This window comes from Piliocolobus tephrosceles, chromosome 16, assembly GCF_002776525.5.
Source record: "Piliocolobus tephrosceles isolate RC106 chromosome 16, ASM277652v3, whole genome shotgun sequence".
In the NCBI taxonomy this organism is placed as follows: Eukaryota; Metazoa; Chordata; class Mammalia; order Primates; family Cercopithecidae; genus Piliocolobus; species Piliocolobus tephrosceles.
In genome coordinates, this window is record NC_045449.1 from 21891899 (window position 1) to 21917708 (window position 25810).

Below are 25810 nucleotides of genomic sequence, written 5' to 3' on the forward strand. Positions count from 1 at the left end.
TTTTTTTTTTTTTTTTTTTTAAATAAAGACAGGGTCTTACTCTGTTGCCCAGGCTGGAATGCAGTGCCACAATCTCGGCTCACTGCAACCTCCACCTTCCAGGTTCAAGCGATTCTCCTGCCTCAGCCTCTGGAGCAGCTGAAATTACAGGTGTGCACCACTGTGCCCAGCTAATTTTTTAAATTTTCAGTAGAGATAGGGTTTCTCCATTTTGGCCAGGCTGGTCTCAAATTCTTGGCCTCAAGTGATTCACCTGCCTTGGCCTCCCAAAGTGCTGGGGTTACAGGTGTAAGCCACCAAGCCCAGTCAGTAGCTACAACTTCTTGAACATCTTTTATGCTTTAGGCACTGGCTTGGGCTTTACGGATCATTATTACCATCCTCACCGTCCTCATCATCACCATCATCAGACTACTGACAACTGCTGTGTTTGGCACTTACTAGAGACTCTTGTCTAGTTTAACTTAATTCTTAAATCCACCATGTGAAGGAAGTATTCTTACCCCTATTTTGCAAATGAGGAAACTGAGGCACACAGAGGTTAAATGACTTACCCAAAATCACTTAACTTTGAATTCAGGTCTCTGACTCCAAAGCCTTAACTCTTCCCACGATATGTCCCTTCCTAAGGAAGCAGATGCTAAGAAATGTTCATTGGATAAATGAATGAACAAGCAAAGAAACACAGCTGTCCCAGGTGATGTGTGGAATTTCCAAGCCCCGGGAGGTTAAGCAGGTTGTTGAAGGTCACAGAGCCAGACAACAGTGAGGTAAGTAAGGAGTCCCAGCTCTCGACTCTCATTGTGGGCTTCCCTCACAAACCTCCTTGCTACTTTGAGCAGAAGCAACCTTGTTTTGGCAGCTGTTTTGCCCTTACTCATGCCTGGGATAACAATGGACTCCCGATTTGCATGCCGACTCATTTCCTACCCTTCAGGGAGCCGGGCAGGAGGCCCAGCACTGAGTCCTGCCAATCCCCAGGCAAGCTATCAATGGCAACTGCCAACTAGTCACGGGGGAGTCATTTCATTCTCTCTCCCTTTTTCTCTAAGTCCTTCCAGCAGGAGGGCTCTCAGAGTTCCTGCTGGGTGAGTAGGTATCCTCTGGGGCCTCAAGGCTGGTCAGGCACCTTGGACCTCCCTATCCAAGCCTCTTGGGTCTTCCACCCAGGGTCAGTATAAGGGTGTGGAGACAGTTTTGTGACCTTGGGCAAATTGAAGTCCCTTCTCTGGGTCTCAGTTTTTTTATCTCCCAAATGGGGGATTGGGTGAGCTGGCCCTCCAGGTCTGCACTCTGTTTCCTGGGCTCTTCTCCAATGAACCTGCCTGTGACATTGTGCAGTTCCCCCAGCCTCACTCTTGCTGGGAACAGGACCCAGTTTAGGCCTTCTACCAGGGTGGGAAATGAGTCAGCTGGGAAATTAGAGACTGCTGTGAATCCAATCATGAGTAAGGGTGAAATTGATGCCAAAAGTTTCTGCTCAAAGCAGCGAGGGGATTTGTGAGAGAAATCCTGAGCTGAAAGCCAGAGGAGGCAGGGTGGTCTCTGACATAGGTTATCTGCTGCTGATCAGGGGTTCCCTGGTGGCAGGTGACAGAAACCCATTTCAAGCCAGCTTGGAAAAAGATGCATTTGTTGGCCCACAGAACTGTGAAGAATATACAAGATTTAAATACCATCCAGCAACCACTATCCCCTTCCTCCTTAACAACAGAACCCCTCTATTGTTAAGGGGTGGTGAGGTATGGTTCACAGATTTCCCTGCTCATGGGAATGGCCAGTGAGCTAGAAATGGAAATCTTTGCGTGGGGCTTCTAGGATGCTCTTTAAAGGACTGACCTCTGCCTCTTCCCTCATCTTTCTGCCTGGAAGGTAGGCTTGAGGACTGGTGCTGGGGCAGCCATTTTGAGACTTAAGAGAATCAATTTGGGCTAAGAGAATCCCAAAAAACAGCCCTGACACTGAACCAACACGAGCAACTGCCTGTTTCTGGAATTCTCTTCATGTGAAAAGCCACTGTGGTCAGGCTTCTGTTACTCATGGCTCAATTCAATTTCCAGCTGATACACCTTCATTCCTTGGGACTGGCTTCTTCACTGGAAGAAAATATGTCTCCAGCAGCTCTGGGCTTACTTCCTCAGAGCTTTATAACCAAAGAGGAAAAAGGAGTGTCTCCCCCTGCTTTAATTTGAAAACTCATGGGGAAGAACTCTGATTGGCCCAGCTTGGCTCATGTGCCCCTCCCTTGGCGACACGGAAGCTAGAAAATGACGCCCTTTGATTGACTAAACTTGGGTCACATGACCTCCTTGTGGCCAAGAGGATGGGGTCTGTTGAAGGAGAAAGGGAAAAGGGATGCTGGATAGGTAAACAGAACAGCGCTTGGAGCTGCACCTGACTCTGACTCCATCGGTTGCTGTGCCTCTCACCACCTGCCTTTCAACCATGTTAGCACCATCTCGCCAGAGGATGTTGGGTCAATTTGCTCAGGACCCCAAGCAAAGTCTATATTCCTTCCAGCAGGGTTATTGCTACTATTGAATGATAGGGTTAGATATATTAAGTGCCTGCCACCTTGCCAAGCACAGAGACAGTGTCCTTCCCATTCCTGTGGATGAGAAGAGCCCTGAGATTCTCTGCTGGGCTCTGTCTCTCTTGATGTGCCCCCATCAGCGGGAAGAGCCCTTCCCATCCTTACCTAAGCCCCTGCTGGGGATTCATGGCCAGGAAGTTCCCCTGAAGGGGAGTCCAGGGAATGGTCCAATAGTCAAGAGATGGGCCTGCTCTTGCTCAGTGCTAACAGGTGATCTTGGGTGACTCGCTCGGCACATCAAGTCTCAGTGTTGTGTCTGCAAACGCAGACATGCTGTGGTGAGCACGCTGTGGTAAGTGTCTTGTTTTTCTAAGACCACCAGAGCGAGCACAAAAGAACCAGCAAGTAGGCAAAGGTCAGGCGCAAAACTGCTAGTTTATTTTAGCAACCTAAGGTGTGGAGAAGTCTGTCCGCCTCCGGCAAAGAAGGCCGGCAGAGTGCCCCTCCCCCAAGCTCTCGGACGGAGTTCCCACATCCCGACAGGACTGGGAAGCTGGGAAGTCCGCCGGGCTGTGAGAAGGCCACATGGCTCAATGGCGGAGAGCGGCTTTTCTAGGAGTGGGAGGGCAATAGGTGGGGAATGGGCGTGTCAGGGGCGTTCCGCAGGTGCGACCAGGTAAATCTTGGTCTCTTTGGATTGACGTCACCTGGTGCATGCCCAGTTGGTCTGCACCCTCCCTGGGCGCCGGCTGCATTTTCGCGCGTGCGGGAAGAGTTGGTGGTGAAGAAGAACCCGGAAGTGCACCATCTTGCCTCCGTTCGTCCAAACAGTAAGGACTAACAGACATGCTGTGTGGAGCCCACTGAGCATGATGCCTGCCACTCAGTGAGGTCCCACTAAATGTTTGCTATTAATGATTGGTCCCAGTAATGGTGAGACTCAGGCTTGGCCACCATAGAAAGCACGGCCCAAGAGTGACCCTGAGTGGGAGGGAGGTTTTTGTTTGTACCCTCCAGCCTGGTGAGGATGGAGGAGGCCTCCTCTGGCTCTGGCAGCCTGGATACCAGATGGCATGTGATCTGGCCTGTCCCTGTCCACAGGAAGCAAGTTATGAAGAAGAGGTTGAAAGCTCTTAGTGCTGCCAAAGCAGAGGGGATGTAGGGAGGAGACTCAGAAGAGATGCAGGGTGTGGGCCACTGTCACTCACCCACCGAGGGCATCCCCTATCGGCCACATCACCCCTCCATGTCGGCCGGCCCTGCTCTTGCACAGGTTGACTGATTGGGAGCAGATTCTGACTACAGCCAACTTGGGCAGTCAGCCTGGGCAACAGGGACAAGGAGGCATGGCCACTGTACTGAGGGTTCCTTGTGCTCCAGCTCAGGGTTTAGAGCATGACTCTGCAGTCAGCCAGCCTGGGTTGAACCTGTTATTAGTTGTGTAACATGGACACTTTAATTTTATTTTATTTTTGAGACAGGGTTTCACTCTGTTACCCAGGCTGGAGTGCAATAGTGCAATCAGGGCTCACTGCAGCCTCCAACTCTTGGACTCAAGCGATCCTCCTGCCTCATCCTCTCAAATATCTGGGACTATAAGCAAGCACCACCGTGCCTAGCCAATTTTCTTATTTTTTTGTAGAGATGAGGTCTCACTATGTTGCCCAGGCTGCTCTCAAACTCCTGCACTCAAGTAATCCTCTTGCCTCCGCCTCCCAAAGATTTGGGATTACAGGCATGAGCCACTGCACCTGGCCTAACCTGAACACTTTATTTATTTTTATTTATTTTATTTATTTTTTTGAGACAGAGTCTTGCTTCTTTTTCTTTTTCTTTCTTTTTTTTTTTTTTTTCTGGAGACAGAGTCTTGCTCTGTTGCCCTGACTAGAGAGCAGTGGCCTAATCTCAGCTCACTGCAATCTGTGCCTCCCAGGTTCAAGCGATTCTCACACCTCAGCCTCCTGAGCAGCTGGAATTATAGGTGTGTGCCACTACGCCAGGCTAACTTTTTTGTGTGTGTATTTTTAGTAGAGACGGGGTTTCACCATGTTGACCAAGCTGACCTCGAACTTCTGGCCTGAAGTGATCTGCCTGCTTTGGCCTCCCAAAGTGCTGAGATTACAGGCGCGAGCCGCTGTACTCAGCCCTGAAATAGTCTTTGACTATAAAAAAGAATTAAGTACTGACACATGCTACAATATGAGTGAACCCTGCAAACATTACCCTGAGGGGAAGAAGCCACACACAGAATATCACATAGGATTCTATTGATATGAAATGCACAGCTGGGTGCAGAGACTCACACCTGTAATCCCAACACTTCGGGAGGCCAAGGCGGGTGGATCACGAGATCAGGAGATCGAGACCATCCTGGCTACCACAGTGACACTCTGTCTCTACTAAAAATACAAAATATTAGCCAGGCGTGGTGGTGGACACCTGTAGTCCCAGCTACTCAGGAGTCTGAGGCAGGAGAATGGTGTGAACCCGTGAGGCGGAGCTTGCAGTGAACCAAGATCATGCCACTGCACTTCATCCTGGGTGACAGTGCGAGACTCTGTCTCAAAAAGTAAATAAATAAATAAAAGAAATGCACAGAATACAAAAATCTATAGAAACAAAGTAGAACTGTGGTTGCCTGGGGATGGCTGCAAGAGGGGGTGAGAGGGTTTTGGAGGATGACAGCTATAGGATATGGGCTGCTTTTGTGGGGAATGAAAAGGTTCTAAAATTGATTGTGCTGATGGTTGCGTAACTGTGTAACTATACTAAAGACCATTGAATTGCACACTTTAAATGTGTAAATTGTATGGTATGTAAATTTATCTCAGTAGAACTGTTACCAAAAAAAAGCCTCTCCTCAAGGAGTTTTTGGAAGGATTGTGTGTTAAGAAACTCTGGGGCCGGGCGCGGTGGCTCAAGCCTGTAATCCCAGCACTTTGGGAGGCCGAGACGGGCGGATCACGAGGTCAGCAGATCGAGACCATCCTGGCTAACACGGTGAAACCCCGTCTCTACTAAAAATACAAAAAACTAGCCAGGCGAGGTGGCGGGCACCTGTAGTCCCAGCTACTCTGGAGGCTGAGGCAGGAGAATGGCGTGAACCCGGGAGGCGGAGCTTGCAGTGAGCTGAGATCCGGCCACTGCACTCCAGCCCGGGCAACAGACCAAGACTCCGTCTCAAAAAAAAAAAAAAAAAAGAAACTTTGGAAAACAAAGATGCAAACCAGGCCAACTGGGTCCCCCTGGTGGCCTGGAGGACAAGGTTCTCCAGTGGTCCCTGAAGAACTACCCCGCAACAGTGAAGCTAAAGGGGTTTTCTTTGCCAGAGCGCCATAGTCAGGGTAAGTGTCCTGCATGATGACATTCCCTCTTGACAGGCAGAGGAACAGCGCCAGGGCTGGGTAAGTGTGTAGCAAATCTTCACCCCCATTTATCTGTGTATGTGATGGACAACGACCTGATGGCCATGCTGAGCACCTGGGCAGTGAGGACAGGCCCTTTGGTGCTCACGTACCAGCCTCACCTGGGAACCAGCAGGCAGTACTGTGCCCGTCCTGTAGTTACCCTCTGTCCTGGCCAAGGGAGCAAGTCAAAAACAGCCAGTTGGGAAACCAGATGGAAAACTCTGGAGCTTGGGGAAGAGCAGACATGAGTTTTGTTCCCAATTCTACTCCTTCTCTGTGTGACCTTGGGTGCAGTGTTCAGTCTTTCTGGGCCTCAGCTTTCCCCCTGTGGAAAAGAAGTGAATCCTGCTCTTCTCCCTCAACAAGGCTGCTGGAGAAATCCAAACTGAAGACCGGCAAGGTTAGAAGGGACTCTGATGGTTGAATCTGTTCTCACTCTCCTTAGGTGATCTGAGGGATGCTGTCCAGTGCCAGGGAGCGTACTACCTCCCCTTCCTCCCTCCCTCCCCTCTCTCTCTCTTTCTTTCTTTCTTTTCTTTCTTTTCTTTCTTTCTCTCAAGTCATCTTAGTATTTTTTTCCTTTCTCTCCTTCCTTCCTTCCTTCCTTCCTTCCTTCCTTCCTTCCTTCCTTCCTTCTTTGGAGTCTCACTCTGTTGCCCAAGTTGGAGTGAAGTGGCACAATCTCGGCTCACTGTAACCTCTGCCTCCTGGGTTCAAGTGATTCTCCCTCCTCAGCCTCCCGAGTAGCGGGGACTACCGGCGTGTGCTGTCACGCCTGGCTCATTTTTGTATTTTTAGTAGGGGCGGAATTTCACCATGTTGGCCAGGTTGGTCTTGAACTCCTGACCTCAAGTGATCCACTGGCCTCGGCCCCCCAAAGTGCTGGTATTACAAGTGTGAGTCACCATGCCTGGCCACTTCCTCCCATTTTATTGCTAGACAATGTGGCGCTCAGGAAGCCCTTCCTTCTATTGGACTGATTTCTGATTTCTGTAAGCTCCTCCCATAGCCTTGATTCTCCCCTTGGACCTCATGAAATGGGACTAGTCCCCCTGCCATGATGCCCTACAGGCCCACTTCACTCAGCCCTCTGACTCTCCTGGTGCCAGGAGGCCACTGCACACTCAGAGCAAGATTGCACATCCCTACCTTGTTCAGAGTTAATGTCCTGTGGCATTCCAGCCTCCAGCCTCCTGGCCTGTCCCTCACCTCCCTGACCTGGGACATCTGCCTGGCCTCCCATCACCTCTCAGGCCTGCTACTCTATGATGCCCCAGGCTGCTTCACTTCCCAGTTGTGACTCCTACTTGCTGCTCAAATGAACACTTACGCTGACTTCCATAAGGAACTCAGCCTCCACCAGGCCCCAGGAGGCCCCTTCCTACCCCACTGTGCTGGCATTCCTTTGGGGTAGTCCCAGCCTCTGCAGAGGGAGTGACACCCTGGACAGCCCACCAGCTCCTTAGAGACACTGACTGCACCCATTCCTCTCTGTGTCCCCATCTAATGGTGAACCCCAAGTCCATCCACATCCTCCATGAGTGCAGCACCTCAAGCTGCGTATAGGCCCCAGCACAGCCTGACCAGGGCAGCCTGACTATAGCAGGGCCAGGCAGGACAGGGAAGCATTGCCTCTCTCTCCTTCTAGAGGCCACCTTTTATTAACGCCCACCTGTCTAAGGTCATGGAGAGAGAAATCACTTGTCATCTTGGACTGCCATTCTTCTTAGGTGGCCTGGCGTACCTATGTGACACTATTGCCTCTCTTGTTCCATGCCCTGATGGGTGTGAAGTCCTATCAGACAAAATCTCCAAGACTGATCTCTCCCTCACTGTGTGGCCTCCTCCGGTCCCTTCCTGTGTTTCCCAGAAGTTGGGTTCTGCCACTGTTGGACCTCCTTAGATCTCCAGCCTGGCACCCAGGCCATCCTCACCCCCATCCTGCCTTGGCCTTTCCTGATATGTCAAGGGTCTCAGCCCACCATGGTCCCCATCTAGCTAGAAGCACTCACATCCCTCACATGGCTGCTGTCTCCGTGAGTCACTGTGCAACAGCATGTTCATTAGGATGGCAGGAGCTCACTTTGCCAACTCTGGAACCGAGGGAGCTGGCTAAGTTTAGAATAAGCCTTGAACGTGAGGACGCTGTGTTCCTTCTCCTTCTGGCAAGACACGAGACTCAAGCTATTCTTTTTGTCTTCGTTCTCCCAGACAAGCCCTAAGCTTCACTTACCGCTAGATCTGCCTACATCCAACACAGACTCCTCTGTAATTAAGAGGAGAAACTCCCCCAAGGTTGAAAGGCATTGGATTATTGTAATGTTTTAAGGAATATAACAAAGAGTTTGAACATGGGATGCTTTAAAGACTTAACGCAGGTGTTCTTAACCCTGTTTCTGTGGATGGGTTTCATGGAATGCAGAAACCCCCTTAGTTCTTGTGTGACTGTGCATTTCCTTGGGGAAAAGGTCCAGTTGGGTGTGCTGACACTGCACTGCTTGGCGGAGAATCCCAGGCAGAGGTGATCGAGTTGGGGAGAGAGACCTGGAGCATTCCATCTGCCCGGAAGGTACTGACATCATTGGTGGAACGTGAGGGATAGGTCAGATGGGCCAGGGCCAGTGATGCAGGATAAAGAGGGTTGGAAGAGGAAGTGAGAGGCCAGCTGAGATGTGCCAACAGCTAAATCAGACACCAAATGGGTCCAAGAGCAGTGTTTAAAGGACTAAGGAGTGCTGGTCCCTCCACTCACCTTTATTTATTCCACACAGTGATTGGCTGTTTTCCATCCTGGAGAACATGCACTTTAGACTCTATGGCACATGTTTATTTTCCTGTTGGCTGCCTTCAATCAACTGAGCTCCTTCCTGCTCCCTCATCCCACAACCCCAATCTCCCCTGTCCTGCAGACGATGGAGAGCACATGGTGTCTTGATATGAAGACTAATGTGAATGCAGCTAAGGTTATACATAATTGGGAAGGTAAGTTCACTGTCAAAAGAAAAACAAGTGATGTGTCCAGGTGTCAAATGCCTGTAACCTTTAGTGGATCTACAACACCAACATGCATCCCTCCTAATCCTAAAGGTTAATGGAGTTCTGTGTATCCTGCTGTAAGTCCATAGGGTATGAAATTGTGGGAGGGGGAGTCTACCTGTCTAGTGTCCAACAGTGGTCAGGAAATTAGTCCCTGTGCTAACACCTCTGCCTTCCATTGCATAGTCTGACCATCGATCTGATGGCTGCCCTGTCTTAAGGGCCATTTGGGATCAAAAAGCCCAGAACTCAAATTTGAGATTGACAGTTTGTAGTGTGACCTTGGGAAGGTCATCAAAACATTCGGGACTTAATTTTCCCAATTTATTTTTTTTTAATTTCCAGATTAATAAATCTGTGCCTCTACACCCAAAGAAGAGTTTGGGAGAGAAAAAGAACTAACATTTATAGACTATCTAATGTATATCAAGCCTTCTGTTTGTAATCATTTTCCTTTTCAAACTTTACAAGCTCTAAGAATCTCCAAGATTTGCTATAAGAGCTCACTGAGAACAAATCTTTAACAACTGTCTGGGTACCGAGGATACAGCAGTGAGCAAAACAGACGAAATCCTTGTCTTTGTGGAGCTGACAATCTAACAGGGCAGACAGACAATAAGCAAATAAATAAGGGGTAAGGGGAATGAAGAAAAGTAGAGAGAAATGAGAGAAGGCAGGATATGTGTGCTATTCTGTGACTGAGTGACATTTAAGCAGCAAACTAAAGATGTTAAGGAGCAAGCCAGCCTCTGGGAAAAGATAATTCCAGGGAGAAAACTGCAAGCACAAGTTTTGAGATGGGAATGTGTCTGGCTTACAATGAGTGGTCAGTAGGTCTGGGGCAGAGGAAACTAGGTGAGAGAATGGTAGGAATTCAGGACAAAATAAGACCCAATTAAGGGCTTTGGATGCTAGGACCCTGGATGTAAACATGTATTACAAGTATTAAGCACTATGCATGATAGATGCATCTCTCCATTCATTTGTCTTTCAGGACTTGAGAGTCTTAATTTTTTTTAAGCATATACATTTTAATTTTTATTTTTTAAAAATAGAAACAGGGTCTTGCTTTGTTGCCCAGGCTGGTCTCAAACTCCTGGGCTCAAGGGATCCTCCTGCCTTGGCCTCTGACAGTGCTGGGATTACAGGTGTAAGCCACCATGCCCAGCGTATTATACTTTATAAAGATATATACAGTAAAAGGCTATGGATTTTTAACACATCATCCAATATAACCACCAGCTAAATTGAAATATAGAACACTTCCATTGCCCCAGAAATTTCCCTGGTGCCCTTTTCCAGTGGCTATCCCAATCCCACTCCCCAGAGGCAACCATTGTTCTGATTTCTGTCACTGGAGTTAATTTATTTCCCTGTTCTTGAACTTTGTATATATGGAATCATACGGTGTATATTCTTGTGTAAGGTTTTTTCATTTGTTTACTATATGTTATTCCTTAGTTTTTTTAATTTTTAATTTTGTGGGTACATAGTAGGTGTATTTATTTATGGGGTACATGAGATATTTTGACACAGGTATACCATGCATAATAGTCACATCAGGGTAAATGTGGTATCCATCACCTCAAGCATTTATCCTTTATTTGTATTAGAAACAATCCAGTTATTCTTTTTCATTTTAAAATGTATAATAAATTATTGGTGATTGTAGTGAATTCTAGACCTTATTCATTCTATTAAACTATACTTTTGTACTCATTAACCATCCTCACTTCCCTGCCACCCCACTACCCTTTCCAGCCTTTGGTAACCATCATTCTAATCTCTAGCTCCATGAGTTTAATTGTTTTAATTTTTAGCTCCCACAAATGAGTAAGAACAGACAAAGTTTGTCTTTCTGTGCCTGGCTTACTTAACATAATGTCCTCCAGTTCCATTCATATGGTTGCAAATGATAGGATCTCATTCTTTTATATGACTGTATAGTACTCCTTTGTGTACATGTACCACATTTTCTTTATCCGTTCATCTGTTGATGGACGCTCAGGTTGCTTCCAAATCTTGGATATTGTGAATAGTGCTGCAGTAAACATGGGAGTGCAGATATACTGATTTCCTTTCTTTTGGATATATGCCTTGCGGTGGGATTGCTGGATCATATGGTAGTTCTGTTTTGGGTTTTCGAGGGACCCCCAAACTATTCTCCACAGTGTTTGTGCTAATTTACATTCCCACCAACAGTGTAAGAGGGTTCCATTTTCTCCACAGCCTCACAATTAGTTATTGCCTGAATTTTGGATATAAGCCATTTTAACTGGGGTGAGATAATATCTCATTGTGGTTTTGATTTGCATTTCACTGATTATCAATTATGTTTAGCACCTTTTCATATATCTGTTTGCCATTTGTGTGTTTTTTTCTGAGAAATGTCTATTCGGACTTTTTGCCCATTTTTAAAATCAGATTATTGGATTTTTTTTCCTGTAGAGATCTTAGTTATTAATCCCATGATAAATGGATAATTTGCAGATATTTTCTCCCATTCTGTGGGTTGTTTCAACTTTGTTGATTCTATCCTTTGCTGCAAAAAACTTTTTAACTTGATATGATCCCATTTGTCCATTCGAGCTTTGGTTGCCTGTGCTTGTGGGCAAGAAATCTTTGCCCAGTCCAATGTCGTGGAGAGTTTCCCAATGTTTTCTTTTTTTTTTTTTTTTTTTTTTTTTTTTTGAGACGGAGTCTCGCTTTGTCGCCCAGGCTGGAGTGCAGTGGCATGATCTCGGCTCACAGCAAGCTCCGCCTCCCGGGTTCACGCCATTCTCCTGCTCAGCCTCCAAGTAGCTGAGACTACAGGCGTGCACCACCACGCCCAGCTAAGTTTTTGTATTTTTAGTAGAGACGGGGTTTCACCGTGTTAGTCAGGATGGTCTCGATCTCCTGACCTCGTGATCCGCCCGCCTCGGCCTCCCAAAGTGCTGGGATTACAGGCGTGAGCCACCGCGCCTGGCTAATGTTTTCTTTTAGTACTTTCATAGTTTGAGGTCTTAGAGTTAAGTCTTTACTCCATTTTGATTTGATTTTTTTAATATGGCAAGAGACAGAGGTCTAGTTTCATTCTTCTGTCTATGGATATCCACTTTTCCCAGCACCTTTTATTGAAAAGACTGTCTTTTCCCCCATGTATGTTCTTGGCACCTTTGTCAAAAATGGGTTCACTATAGGTGAATGGATTTGTTTTCAGGTTCTCTATTCTGTTCCACTGTTCTATGCATCTGTTTTTATGCCAGTACTATGCTATTTTGGTTACTATATCTCTGTAATATAATTTGAGGTCAGGTAGCATGATTCATCCAGTTTTGTTCTTTTTGCTCAGGGTAGCTTTGGGTATTCAGGGTCTTTTATGGTTCCATATAAATTTTAGGATTGCTTTTTCTATTTCTGTGAAAAATGTCATTGGTATTTTGGTAGGGATTGTATTCAATCTGTAGATTGCTTTGGGCAGTATAGACAGTTTAAAGATATTGATTCTTCCAATTCATGAACATCTTTCCACTTTTTTGTGGCCTCTTCAATTTCTTGCATCAATAGTTTAAAGTTTTCATTGTAGAGATCTTGCACTTCTTTGGCTAAGTTTATTCCTACATATTTTATTTGTAGCTATTATAATTGGAATCACTTTCTTGATTTCTTTTTCAGATTGTTTGTTGTTGGCATCTAGAAATGCTACTGACTTTTGTATGTTACATATGATATGTGACTTTTGTATCCTGCAACTTTACTGAATTTGTATTTGTTTTTCAGTTGTAATCGTGTTTTTGTGGAGTCTTTTAGATTTTTCCAAATAGATCATATCATCTGCAACAAGGATAATAGTTAATCTTCCTTTCCAATTGGGTTGCCCTTTATTTCTTTCTCTTGTCTGATTGCTCTAGCTAGGACTGGCTATATTGGATAACAGTGGTGAAATTGGGCATCCTTGTTGTGTTCCAGATCTTTCAGGAAAGGTTTTCAGTTTTTCCCCATTTAGTGTGATACCAGTGATAGTTTAATCGTATATGGTTTTTATTGTGTTGAGGTATGTTCCTTCTATACCAAGTTTTTTGAGAGTTTTCTTTCTGCTTCTCATCAATGTGCTTTCTTGTGTGGATAGTTGTTCAAATTTGGTGTTCTTATGGGGAGGATGATTGGTGGAGCTATCTATTTGGTCATCTTGCTCCACCTCCTCTTGTGTAAGATTTCTTTCACTCAGCATGGAATGCTTTGGAGAGTCATCCATGTCATCACATTTAGCTGTATTTCCTTTCTTTTTGTTATAGAGCAGTATTCCATCTACCCAGCACTCGAAATTGTCAGTCTTTTACTTTCAGTCATGTGCAAGGATATGAAGTGCAACTCACTGTGGTTCTAATTTGCTTTTCCCCAACGACTAATGATGTCAAGCACATTTTCATCTGTTTATTGGCCATTTATATATCTCCTTTTGAGAAATGTTTGGTTAAGTCCTTTGCTCATTTTGAATGTGGATTGTCTGTCTTCTTCTTATGGATTTGTAGGAGTTCTCTATATGTCCTGGATATGAGTCCTTTGTCAGATATACCTTTTGTGAATATTTTCTCTCAGTCTCCCAGTAAAAAGTGATGGGTCTTTTTGCTCACTAATTGTGTCTTTTGAAGGTTTTATTTTCAATGATGACAAATTTATCCTTTCTTTTTAATGGGTAATGCTTTAGTGTCCTAAGAACATTGTTGGCTACCCCAAAGTCAAGAAGGTATTTTCCTGTGTTTTCTTCTAGAAGCCTTATGGTTTTATCGTTTACATGTAGATCTGTGATTCATCTTGAATTATATTTTTATATATGGGCCAGGTATGGTGGCTCATGTCTGTAATCCCAGCACTTTGGGAGGCCGAGGCAGGAGGATGACCTGAGGCCAGAAGTTTGAGACCAGCCTGGGCAACATAGCAAGACCCTGTCTCTACAAAAATTTTTTAAAAGATTAGCTGGGCATGGTGTACTCCTGTAGTCTCAGGTACTTGGGAAACTGAGGATTGCTTGAGCCCAGGAGTTCTAGGCTATAACGAGCTATGACTGTGCCACTGCACTACAGGCTGAGGGACAGAGTAAGACCCAGTCTCTTAAAAAAAATGTGTATGATATAAGGTGGAGTGAAGGTTCATTTTTTTCCCCATACAGACATCCATTTGTAGAACATGGAAATCTTTTTGACTGAATCTCACGCATAAATTCTCCTGGTAAATTATGCCTGTTTAAAGAGTCTGTCTCCCAGAACTGATTTTCCAGGTGCCTCTAATAGCCTCTGAATAGGCTTAGAAGATGAAATAATAATGGTGAAAAAACAAACACCTAAACTGAGTAAAGAAACAACAGCAGAAACACCAATGGCCCATTTGTGATATTGTCCAGCCTTTAGCCTCCCTCATTGCCTAGGCTGCATTTGGCTTCCCATGACCAGAGCCAAGGAGGGCAGAGGGGAAGGGGAAGCAACACATGGAGCAGGATGAGGCAAAAGTAGGAGCAAGTATTGAGAAAGTCCCTACGGGGCTGAGCCAAGCTGGTCTGGAAGCTGGCTGGTTCTTTGGGGCCCTACTATAATTTGAATGCTTGTGTCCCCTCCAAAATTCATGTTAAAACTTAAATTCCCAATGCAACAGTATTGAGAGGTGAGGCCTTTAGGAGGTGATTAGGCCATTGAGGACTCCACCATCATGGACGGGATTAGTGTCCTTTAAAAGGGCTGGAGGGAGCTAGCTAGACTCCTTTTGCCCTTCCGCATCTATCATGTGTGGACACAACAAGAAGGCCCTCACCAGACACGAAATGTTGGTGCCTTGATCTTGGTATTTCCAGCCTCCAAAACAGTGAAAAAGTAAATTTTGTTCTTTATGACTTATCCAGTCTCAGGTATTTTGTTATAGCAGCACAGAGTAAGACAGGTCCTCAGCAGGAATATAACTGTACAGCTTCTTTGTGTCTCTCTCCTGGGATTTGTGGAGACTGGGAATATTAAGTCTCAGAGCGCAAGTCAGATAAGAGGGATGTGGGCCAATCTCTCCTCCAACAAGACCAGAATGCCCTCTGCAGCACACAGCTAGTGATCCAGAAGCTTGCTCATGGTATCTTATTCATTCAATTTGCCCTGCCACCTTAGACGAAAAATGCTTATTACTTCATTTTTATAGATGAGGCAACTGAAGATCCAAGAGATTGAATATGCTTCCCAGCACCATAAGTTACATGTGGTGAGTTAGGATTCTCTTTTCCATTTTCCTCTCCACTGCCTCTCATTTCCCCTGTGATCCAGCCCTTCCAAACCACGTGGTACTGAACCAGTCAGACCACTGTGTAACCACAGGCTTTCCCTCTTGAGAAACTTGCAAGCAAGCAAAAAAGAGATGCATGTGGGCCACTTCCTATTCCACATTTTCCCAAAATAGCCTAAAATTCCTATGAAACAAAGAGCATTTCAGGCCCAAGGCAAGGATTTGCTTATGTTGCATGCAATCTAGTACAAAGAATTTCAACAAAATGAAAACATTTGGACATTCCTTTGGAATTTATTGATTCAATCAACCTACGAAAGAATGGTACAAAACTGTATAAAGAACAGCCAAGCTTTTTGCACAGTGCCATACATTTGTCTATGGGGAGCCTCCTCCTTCAAAGCTGGCTTTGCCAGGTGCTACTCTCAAGTACTCTCAACTGCCTGGCAAAGTCAGCTTCTCCTCTTTGGCTCCTGAGGTAGGCTGAACGTCCCTGTATGTCCCACCACAGCCCTTTGTCCAAACCTCAACTTCCAACATCTCCTGGACTGTATTGTTTGCCTTCATGTCCATATACTCTGTTAGACTGCGAGACCTCAAGGCCAGGACCTGTTATCTTTTACTTCAGTATCCGAAGTACCTGTCACAATATCTCTCTAACTTGCCTCAATAAATGTTAAGTATTGAAAGGATGGAGGCCAGGCAGGGTGGCTCATGCCTGTAATCCCAGCACTTTGGGAGGCCAAGGCGGGCAGAATATCTGAGGTCAGAAGTTCGAGACCAGCCTGACCAACATGGAGAAACCCCATCTCTATTACAAATACAAAATTAGCTTGGTGTGGTGGCACATACCTGTAATCCCAGCTACCCAGGAGGCTGAGGCAGGAGAATTGCTTGAACCTGGGAAGCAGAGGTTGCAGTGAGCCAAGATTGAGATCGCACTATTGCACTTCAGCCTGAACAATGAGAACAAAACTCCATCTCAAAAAACAAAAAGGATGGGGTGCCAGAAGATTGAAGAGAATTGCTGAGTCAGTTCAGGAGAACTTCTGAGGGCAGGAGCTCAAGTAACGTTCTAGATGTGTGCTCCTTTCTAGCTGTGTGGTACTCAGTTTCCTCATCTGAAAAAAGGGGATGAAATTAGCAACTACTTTGTAGAGACGGTGTAAGGATTGAATGAGTTAGCACAGGAAAAGCCTTTAGAGCTGTGCCTGGCATGTTTCACACTCAATGAATTTTAAAATCATCATAATCATTGTCATGATCATGATTATAGTGATAGTATCTTGCTTTCATGCCGGGACCACAGACGCTAGGCTCCAGCACAAGTGGCTGATCACAAAGAGTACACATCCAAGGCTCCTTGCCCTCTTTCTAACCTAGAGAGACACCTGCCCTGGATGAGGGAAAGGTGACAGTGGCATGAGGAGCAGGAATCTAATGCCAGGAGGTGACTCAGACAAGTCGGGTGGACCAAGATGGTCTCACTTGAATGGGGGAAAATGGAGGCCTATGGTTAGGATACCCAGAAGCCCACCGGCTGTGTGCAAATGTCCTCAGAGCTGGTCAGCCTCCAGCCATGTTCCTCAGCCTTTCTTCCATACGGGGACTAATCAGTGCCTTTTAGTTTTTTACTACCATAGATAACACTGGAACCAACATCTTTGCATATAGAGCTTTCCTTCCTCTGTGTTGGGATTATTTTCTTAAAATAGGTTACCAGGAAGTGGAATTACTCAGTCAAAGGTTATGTGCTTTTAAATGACCATTTTCCCAAAGTTAATAATCACAGTCTAATCTAAGTGGAGTACACAGCTGCTCCTTTTTTGGTCTGTCCTGAATTCCCTTTGTCAGGAAACTGCTGTTTTTCAGTCCATCTGATCCTGGTGAGCTGTCACTCCCACTCCCACCCCCAACCAGGGTTCCCTGTCTCAGGAGTGGGCACACATCTAAATGGCCATTCAGAGAATCTCAGAGCCTTGGGCAAAGCAATTGGCCTAGGGTAAATATGTGACATCAGCAGGGCCAATCAGAATTTTTGGAGGGCTATATTTAAAATTTTTTTAAAACACCTTTAGGTTTGTAGAAAATGTAAGTACAGTACAAAAAACCTTTTTGCTAAACCATGTGAGAATACATTTGCTGATATGATGCCCATTACCTCCAAATATACTTTAGTGTGTGTTTCCTAAAAACAGGGACTTTCTACTACATCAACTATTAAAATCAGGAAATTCATGCTGATACATTACTATCATTAAATCCTCAGATTTCATTCAGGTTTCACCAACTGTTCCGAAATATTCTTTTTTCTTTCTTTCTTTCTTTTTTTCCAGTGGCACCATCACAGCTTACTGCAGCCTCGACCTCCTGGGCTCAAGTAATCCTCCTGCCTTGGCCTCACAAAGTGCTGGGTTTACAGGTGTGAGCCACCACGCCCGGCCCAAAAACATTCTTTATAGCAAAGGGATCCATTCAGAATCACACATTGCATTTACTTGGCAAGACTCTTAGTCTCCTTCAGTCTGAAAAAGTTCCTTGATCTTTTCTTAACTATCATGACCTTGGTCCTATAAAGATGACCAGCCAGTTACTGTGTAGAATGCACCTCAGCCTGAGTTTGTCTGTTGTTTCCTTTTGATCAGATTTAGATGATGCATCTTTGGCATGAATATCACGGAAGTGCAGCTGTATTCTTTTCATTGCATCCTATCAGGTGGCGCCATTTTGGTTTGCCCCATTGCTGGTGATGCTCACTTTGTTACTGGATTAAGGCAATGTTGGCCAGCCTTCTCCACTGTAAAGTTATTCTTTACCCTTTTGTAAATAAAATCTGGGGGCAGTTACTTTGAGACAATGTAAATATTCCACTTTTCCTTAATTTTTTTGAGACAGGGTCTAGCTCTGTCACTCAGGCTGGAGTGCAGTGGGACAATCATGGCTCATTTCAGCCTCTGCCTCCTGAGCTCAAACAATCCTCCCACCTCAGCCTCTTAAATATCTGGGACTACAGGCACTTGCCACTATGCATGGCTAATTTTTGTAATTTTTGTGGAGATGGGGTTCACCATGGTGCCCAGGCTGGTCTTGAATTCCTGGGCTCAAGTGATCTGCCCACCTTGGCTTCCCAAGTCCTGGGATTACAGGCATGAGCCACTGTGCCTGGCCCCATTACTCCTTAATCATTCCATTTATTTGTTTGCTTATTTATTTATGTTAGTATGAACTCACTGCTTCCTATTTTATCCAAGGGTTTATAATCCATTATTCTTATTATTTATTTTGATGCTCAAAATGTCCCAGATTTGGCTAGTGGGGTTTCTTCAAGCCAGCTTCTGTGTCCTCCTTTAAGTGCTTCCTTGCTTTCTGCTTTAATAAGATATTTCGGGTTCGTATGGTACTTTCCCAGGCTTGGCCTTGGAATTAGCCATTTCTCTAAGGCATTCTAATTCCTTTTAGCGTAGAGTTGTTTTTAGAAGTCAAGATCCATGCCTTATGCAAACTCACTGCCAAATGGCAAAAAATCAAACTAAAAATAAAAAAATGAAAAAGGATCTGTGCCCCTGGTGTGCTCATTGTGAATATGGGGAACACACTCTATCTTTGTCTCCATATTAAACACCACGAGTTTACATCCTTTTGGAAGTTTTATCATGGACTCTGAAACAAAGTTTCTCTCTAGAATTATAACTTCTAAGATCATGTAGACCTGGAGCTACTGGGAGACATCTTAGCGCTACTGAGTAAGATCCTGTTGGGGAATGAAGTAAAGCAGAGGCAAGTGGATCTGAGAGGTGGACAAACCTAGGGTCCCAGAATACTACTAGAGCTAGTCATGCCTGAATCCCTTGAATTTCTTGGCTACTTGAGCCAATGCATTTCTTTTTTGTTTAAAGCTAGTATAAACTAGGTCTCACACAATTGATGGAGTCCTGATCAATACACTAAATAGCTTACAAGTGACTAGTCTGCCTTTCTACCATGCAATGCTGGTTCTAACCTTCAGGTTTGTTCCCTGTAGCAGAGGGAGTTTAGCTCTGTCTGGTTCCCCGTCTGTCAACGCTTGAGGCTACAACCACGCCGGTACTGGGCTCCCTAGAGTCACTTGGTTCCACGGGGGACCTCTCCCACTTTGCTGCTAGTCTCTCATGAAATGGTGCTACACTACCTTAGAGGCCTTGGAGAAGAAGTTGTGGGGGAAGACCATCAGCCCCTCCATTGGGTCTGCCCCAAGTGTGGACTCTGGCTGCCTTTTAACACCCCAAAGCAAAGACAGGGCTACAATGGTCAACCCAGCATTACTGAAGGCTCAACCATAGCAGAAGGAAACAGAGGCTGGAGAAACAGATTTAAAACTGGAAGCCAGGTTGGGTGCAGTAACTCATACCTATAGTCCCAGCACTTTGAGAAGTCAAGGCTAGAGAATCACTTGAGGCCAGGAGTTGGAGACCAGCCTGGGCAATATAGCAAGACCCTATCTCTACAAAATTTTTTTTTTTTTAATTTGCTGGGTGTGGCGACCTGAAGTTCTAGCTACTTGGGAGGCTGAGACAGACGGATCACTTGAGCCCAGGAGTTTGAGGCTGCAGTGAACTATGGTCATGCCACTGCACTCCGGCCTGGGCAACAGAGCTAAACCCTCCAACCCTGTCTGAAAAAAGAAACAAACAAGCAAAGCTCTACCCCTCCCATGACAATCTAGGAGAATCCAGATGTCTGCAACCACACAGGAACCAAAGCCTATGGGTTTCCTTCTGGAATGACCCCAGGGGACTCGGCAGTCCCCAACCAGCCCTGAAGGCACCCATCAACAACAGAAAATGAAGGCAAAACTCAGCAGTCTTCGTGCAACACCAGCCTGATCTCCTGGGGGACCTCCTGGGCAGAAAACAGCCCCCTAACACACACACACCTGTACATGTTGCTAGTACCACCCCCACGCCACATCCACACACTCACATGCACACACACACACACACTTTTCTCCCAAGGACAGACCATTTTCTTTCTCTTTTTTCTTTTTAAAAAACTCCCATGACAGCTTAAAAAGTATTATTATTATTATTCTTTATTTATTTATTTAATTTTTTTGAGACATGGCTTCCCTCTGTCACCCAGGCTGGAGTACAGTGGTATAATCCCGGCTCACTGTAGCCTTGACCTCCTGAGCTCAATCAATTCTCCTGCCTCAGCCTCCCAAGTAGCTATGACCACAGATGAGTGCTATCACATCTGGCTAAATTTGTTCACTTTTGTAGAGAGCACATCTCACTATGTTGTCCAGGCTGGTCTCAAACTCCTGGGCTCCAGAGATTCTCCCAACTCAGCCTTCCAATGTGCTGGGATTACAGGCATGAGCCACTGTGTCCTGCCAGACAATTTTCAAAGCAGTGCAGTCCATATCTCTACACCAAGGGGAAGAAAAATGTTGGGCCTAGTGTGGTGGCTCACACTTGTAATCCCAGCACTTTGGGAGGCCAAGGTGGCTGGATTGCTTGAGCTCAGAAGTTTGAGACCAGCCTGGGCAACATGGCGAAACCCCATCTCTACAAAAAATACAAAAATTAGCCAGGTGTGGTGGCGCACACCTGTGGTCCCAGCTACTTGAAAGGCTGAGGTGGGAGAGAATTGCCGAAGTCCAGGAAGTTGAGGCTGCTGTGAGCTTGATTGTGCCACTACACTCTAGCCTGCGTGACAGAGGGACACCCTGTTATTAAAAAAAAAAAAAAAAAAAAAAAAAAACAAAAAAAAAATTGCTCCCAAAGATTTGGAAACACTGTGCAACACAACTTCCCCCGTGAGCACTCAAGGCCGCCCCCTGCTGGGCCTGGTCCGCTCCGGAACAAGGTCTGGTCTAACCCGCAGTCAGCCAAAGCCCACAGAAATGCTTCTCCCAAAACAAGACGGGCCTGTGCCGCAGAGGTTTATTTAAGACTTTTCCTCTCCCTCACACAGAAAACAGGGAAACGATAAACTGAGTATATTTTTTCCCTAAGAAAAAAAGTTTCCAAAGTCTCAGATAAATGTTTTCTTTGTCTCTTTTTCTTTCTCTTTTTTCTTTTTTTGAGACACTCTGTCACCCAGGCTGCTGGAGTGCAGTGGCCCAATCACACCGCTCACTGCAGCTTTGACCTCCTGGGCTCAAGCAATCCTCCCACCTCAGCCTCCAGAGTAGCTGAAACTACAGGCATATGCCATCATACCTGGCTAATTTTTGTACTTTTTGTAGAGACATGATTTTACCATGTTGCCTAGGCTATTCTCAAACTCCTGAGTCAGGCGAACTGCCTGCCTTGGCTTCTCAGAGTGTTGGGATTATAGGTGTGAGGCACCGCGCCTGCCTAATAAATGTTTTCCACAAGGCTCAGGCTCAGGGCCCCCCATCCGCTTACCCCATTTACCACTCTGGGGACCTCTGCAAGTAGAAAGTTGTCCCCACCCAGCCTTGCATGAAGGGAAGGTGAGGGAGTGGAAGAGACCTCCCACTTCCCCAGAGCATAAGGTTGGAGCATCTCTGTTGTTGTCCGTGCTCCACATGCTGAAGACTGTGCTGGGCGCTGATGAAAGACTGCTGATTTCCCAATGTCGATGGAGGCTCTGAACAAAGAAACCCAGGGTCACACAGTCAGTGACAGGCTGAGCTGGGATTCCAACCCAGGCCGGCTGACCCCAGAGCGATAGCTCTTAGCAGTCCCCACAAATTGCTCTCCACAGAGCCTGCAAAGTCATCTAGTCTACCAGCCCACAGCTTCCTTACTGGTGCCTCCAAGAAAGTTTCCCTTATCTATCCTAAGACTCTCTTGCTATCTCTCTTGCCTTGTTTCCTTTGCCTCGTGCAGAAATACCCCCTCCTCTGACAGTGTCAGACCCCCCTGACCACAGCCATGGCCATCTCTCAGCTTCGCTGTCCTCACACAAGCAAGATCTCCCACCCTCAAGGCCAAGGGTTTAGATAAGACCTTTGTTGCAAGCCTTTCCTGATATCACTGGTGTTGCAGCAGTTACACATCCCTCGTCATCGAATGCTTTCAGTCTTATTTTCCTAAGTCAGAGAATTCAACCTGTTTTTTTCTATCTCCTGTGCCCCAGGTGCCCAGAGGAGGTTCCCACCATGGGCATTTCTTGCTAAGGTGTTGGCTTCAGTCAGTCCAGGCCAAGGGCAAAATGTGTAAGTTCTCGGGCCTGAAAGATGTGCATTGACACATGGGCACAGGGAGAGGAACATCACACATCGGGGCCTGTCGGGGAGTAGAGGGCAAGGGCAGGGAGAGCATTAGGACAAATACCTAATGCATGTGGGGCTTAAAACCTAGAAAATGGGTTGACAGGTGCAGCAAACCACCATGGCACATGTCTACCTATGTAAAAAACCTGCATGTCTTGCATATGTATCCCAGAACTTAAAGTGTAATAAATTTTTTAAAAAAAGATGTGCATTGAATTCTGCTTTAGGCACTTACCAACTCCGTGGCTTTGTGGGGGTCTCTGGTCCTCTCTGAACATTGGTTTCCTTGTCTCTGGCTCTCTTCTCATTGGACTCTTGTGAGAATTATTTGGGATGTTTCTTTTCAGCCCCAAAATATTTCCTTTTGGAGAGAGTGATTCATTGGGTGCCAAGCATTGTACCCTGTTTTCAGCTTAGTGGCTTATAATGAAGCAGCAAGGCACCCAGTGTATGTTCCCGACACACATTAGGTGCTCAGTAAATGTGTGGCCTCTCCAGACCAGGAAAGATCTCTTTATATTTATTTCACTGGAAATTTTCCCATTTCACTGTGGTTTCCCAGGAACAAGCAGTCCCTGGTGTATTTTGCAAATTAGTACATCCCTCTGCAGATGGCAGGCCTGAGACCAGAGAAGTACACCATGGGTACAAAGTCACATAGCAGGCTGGTGGGTGGTTGACAAGATGGCCCTTGTCAAGTCAGTAGACTCTGCTTCCCCTCCTATATTAATCCGTTCTTATGCTGCTAATAAAGAACTACGCAAGACTGGGTAACTTCTAAAGGAAAGAGGTTTAATTGATTTACAGTTCAGGATGGCTGGGGGAAGCCTCAGGAAACTTACAATCATGGCAGAAAGGGAAGCAAACACATCCTTCTTCACGTGACGGCAGTGAGAAGTGCCGAGCAAAAGGGGAAAAAGGCCCTTATAAAACCGTCAGATCGCGTGAGAACTCACTCACTATCACGAGAACTCACTATCACGGGCACTCCCATGATTCAATTACCTCCCACCAGGTCCCTTCCATGAGATATAGGGATTAAGGGAACTAAAATTCAAACTGAGATTTGGGTCAGGACACAGACAAACCGACCTCCAAATCCTTCAAAGGGGACCACCTCCCCTTCCTGTCCCCTTTGGTGTCACTTGAGCAGTTCTAGGTCTCGCTGAGCTCCAAGTCTACCCTCTCATCTCCTCCATCCAGGTGAACTTACTTTTCACCAACCTATATCTGCTCAAGGCAAAAAGAGAACTTATTGGCCAGACGCGGTGGCTCATGCCTGTAATCCCAACACTTTGGGAGACCAAGACGGGCAGATCATGTGAGGCCAGGAGTTCGAGACCAGCTTGGCCAACATGGTGAGACCCCGTCTCTACTGAAAATACAAAAATTATCTGGGTGTGGTGGTGGGCACCTGTAATCCCAGTTCTTTGGGAGGCTGAGGCAAGAAAATCACTTGAACCCAGGAGGTGGAGGTTCCAGTGAGCCAAGATCACGCCACTGCAGTCCAACCTGGGCAACAGAAAGACTGCCTCAAAAAAAAAGAAAAGAAAAGAAAAGAACTTATTAACTCGTGGACCTGGAAAGTTCAAGCAAGGGCAATTCAGACATGATTGAATCCAGAGCTCAGACAAGGTCTTCAGGGTGGTCTTCATCTTATGTCTCCTTTCTCCTTCCCTCTGTCTGATGGTTTGAGTCCATAACTGGCCTTCTGCACATGGCAAGAAGGATGTCCCATGGCAGCCCCAATTCTGTTTTCAAATCACTTAGCACCTCAGAGAAAAAGACCAATGGATTCAGCACAAAAATCCAGAGAAGGCCTCTGATTGGCCCTGTCTGGTCTTTTTTTATTTTATTTTATTTTATTTATTTATTTATTTGAGACAGAGTCTCTCTCTGTCACCCATGCTGGAGTGCAATGGTGCAACCTTGGCTCACTGCAACCTCCACCTCCCAGGGTCAAACAGTTCTCCTACCTCAGCCTCCTGAGCTGCTGGGATTACAGGCGTGTGTCATCATGCTTAGCTAATTTTGTATTTTTAGTAGAGATGGGGTTTCACCATATTGGCCAGGCTGGTCTAAAACTCCTGACCTCAGATGATCTGCTCTCCTCAGCCTCCCAAATTGCTGGGATTACAGGTGTGAGCCACTGCACCTGGCCAGGGATAGGTGTTGTAACAGATGGATTAGGCCAGTTGCCATGGCTCACACTTGTAATCTCAGCATATTGGGAGGCCAAGCTGGGAGGATAACTTGAGGCCTTGGGGTTCAAGACCAGCCTGGGCAACATAGTGAGACCCCCATCTCTACAAAGAAATTTTAAAAATTAGCCAGGCATGGTGGCACGTGCCTGGGGTCCCAGCTACTCAGGAGGCTGAAGCAAGAGGATTGCTTGAGCCCAGGAGTTTGAGACTGAGGTGAGCCAAGATTGTACCACTGTCCACCAGCCTGTGTGACAAAGCAAGACTCTGTATCTAAAAAGAAATTTTTTTAATTAACAAAATAAGAACAGGGGCATCTATCTACCTTTATAATCTGGGGAGAAAAAAGGACAGGGTCAACTCACCAGAACCACATAGAATGAGTTGCCCCTCAGAGAGAGGGATGTGCTGCCAGAAATGGGGATGGCTATGGCACAGATAAAAACAGCAGGTGTTGCCCAGCACTGCCCTGACCTCCACAGCTGCAATACTACACCCACAGCTGTTAGCAGGGCCTCTGCCTCTTGTTCAAAGAAGCTACAGAAAGAAAAGAACATGATTGTTGAGGCCAAGTGGAGCTGGGACAAGTTGTAGTTCTGCCACTTGTTAAGCTGTATGACACTAACCAAATTCCTTATCCTGCTGAAGCCCAATTTCCTCACCTGTGGAATGAGGATAATGATTCTCACTTCAGTAGACTTACTGTGAAGATGAAACAAGCCAACCACCAAGCCCAGGACTCAGTGTGGAGGAGAGAATTCATCTACCTGATCTCTTTGCCTTTGGTCCCTGACCTCCAGCTTGGCTTCTGGGTCCCAGCTCTGAAACTGGGGCCAGGGCTATCTGTATTTGGAGGCCCATCTGCTCCTCCTCATGGAGGAGAATGCAGTGGAGCTCATTCTGATGCAGCGGCAGGAGGTATTACCAGGAGATGGAGCACATGGTGTTTTGTTTATTTGTTTTTCCATCTTAATAAAAAATGTGCAGTTTTTACACTGTCACAGAACAAATAGAACCTTGACATATGGGCCTCTATTTATGTGCATGATTTAATTAATCATGTTGCATGTTCCAGCATCAATCACTCTATCACGAAGAATGATATTTTTCTCTGGGACTCTCTTCCTTCCTTCCTTCCTTCCTTCCTTCCTTCCTTCCTTCCTTCCTT